At 38.9% G+C, this 1,827-nt stretch overlaps 1 pseudogene; it reads left to right on the top strand.

The window, feature by feature from the left end:
- The first annotated feature begins 628 nt into the window (after positions 1–628).
- On the top strand, positions 629–1,182 carry LOC118709744 (annotated as a pseudogene).
- Positions 1,183–1,827: the final 645 nt, after the last annotated feature.

The following is a 1,827-nucleotide window of genomic DNA, read 5'->3' as shown; positions in this document are numbered from 1 at the left end:
TATATCGCCATGGAGTATGATGTTGGCTGTAGGTTTGACATATAAGGATTTTATTATGTTGAAGTATGATTCCTCTATTCCCACTTTGTTGAGAGTTTTTATCAAGAAAAGGTGTTGGGTTTTGTCGCATGCTTTTTCTGCATCGATTGATATGATTATGTGACTTTTGTCTCTCAATTTGTTGATATGATGTATCACATTTATTGATTTGCGAATATTGTACCATCCTTGCATCCTCAAAATAAATCCCACTTGGTCAAGGTATATGATCTTTCTAATGTAATGCTGAATCTGATTTGCTAGAATTTTGTTGAGGGTTTAGCATCTATGTTCATCAAGGATATTGACCTGTAATTCTCTCTCTTTTTTTTTTTGTGGTGCCTTTATCTGGTTTTGTAATGTTGGCTTCATAGAAAGAGCTTGGAAGTGTGCCTTCCTCTTGAATTTGTTGAAATAGTCTGAGGAGAATAGGTTTTAGTTTAAAAGTTTCTTAACTGTGCATCTAGAATAAGCAAGCTGATAGTACCACATAGTTCATCTGCTCCTATAAATAAAACACTTCAAACATTTAATTTAAAAAGGAAGTGGCAGCAGGAGCTGCATCTCTCTGGGCCACAAAGTTGCTCTCATGCAACTCCGAGAAGAAGAAAAAAATCAAAAAAAAGGTATAAAGAAATCACAAGAAAAAACAAAACAAAGCAGATTTCACAAAAACAATGATTCAAAGATGTCCCCAAGAAATGTTAAAGGGAGGTGGACCCAAGAATCACATCTAAGAACTTGGAAGAAAGTGCCATACAACCAGGCAAACAGGTGTGACGTAGTTCAGGAATAAGCAGCAAAGGGATAAAATATAAAAAAACAAATCCCAGCAGGCAAATAAAGTCAACAGGAAGAGAAAATTTCTGACAGACTGTAAAAGTGATGGATTAGCTCCCAAGAAACAGAAATGGGATGATCTCAAAAAGAACTGAAGCAAAGCAGACAACTCAGTGATAAAACCAACTCTGACACTGTTGCTCAAGCAAAGCAGATTTGGGGGAATCTTAAGAAAAGACTGTGACAAAGAAAAAGTGAAGTTGGTGAGCGATTTGTAGCAGTTGATTAGAAGAAAAATGAGACATTGCATTTGCTCATGTGATCCAGTGTCATATTAATTATGGCAAAGAACAGAGAAAATAGTTGAAACTGGTTTGGCTCAGTGGATAGAGCATTAGCCTGTGGACTGAGGGGTCCCAGGTTCGATTCCGGTCAAGGACATATACCTTGGTTGGGGGCACATCCTCAGTAGGAGATGTGCAGAAGCCAGCTAATCAATGTCTCTCTCTCATCAATGTTTCTAACTCTCTATCCCTCTTCCTTCCTCTCTGTAAAAAATCAATAAAATATATATTTTTAAAAAGAACAGAGAAAATAGGCTTTTGAAGAACTGTGAGATGGAAACACACAGTAAGAAAGATACAGAGGTCCATCACAGAGAGCTCTTAGAACTCACCTCTCCAGCTTTGTTATGCTACCTGCAAGGACATGTCCAAGAAGTGGTGCTGGGTAAGTCTGCATGTGTGTTGGTGTCTGACTTTCTGGGAACTGCCATTGAAGAAGGTCAACCTGCCCCGAATGTCATAACCAGCTTGGCGGCAGGAGAATTGCATCCGGATAGCAAGGAGGGAGAGCTTCACCTTGCAGAGCATCCTATAGGACATCCTATCCTGCAGTGGTTAATAGAGCAAAATAAAAAGGTGAAAGAACACAGAAGACAAGATTGTTTTGGGAAAACACTCATAGAGCATTTGGGTATGAAGGGCCTGAAGTCTGGGCTAGTGTAAT

Source organism: Pipistrellus kuhlii, unplaced genomic scaffold, assembly GCF_014108245.1.
Source record: "Pipistrellus kuhlii isolate mPipKuh1 unplaced genomic scaffold, mPipKuh1.p scaffold_m20_p_7, whole genome shotgun sequence".
Lineage (NCBI taxonomy): Eukaryota > Metazoa > Chordata > Mammalia > Chiroptera > Vespertilionidae > Pipistrellus > Pipistrellus kuhlii.
The sequence above is the reverse complement of the archived record's forward strand: the minus strand, read 5'-3'. Positions and strand labels throughout refer to the sequence as shown.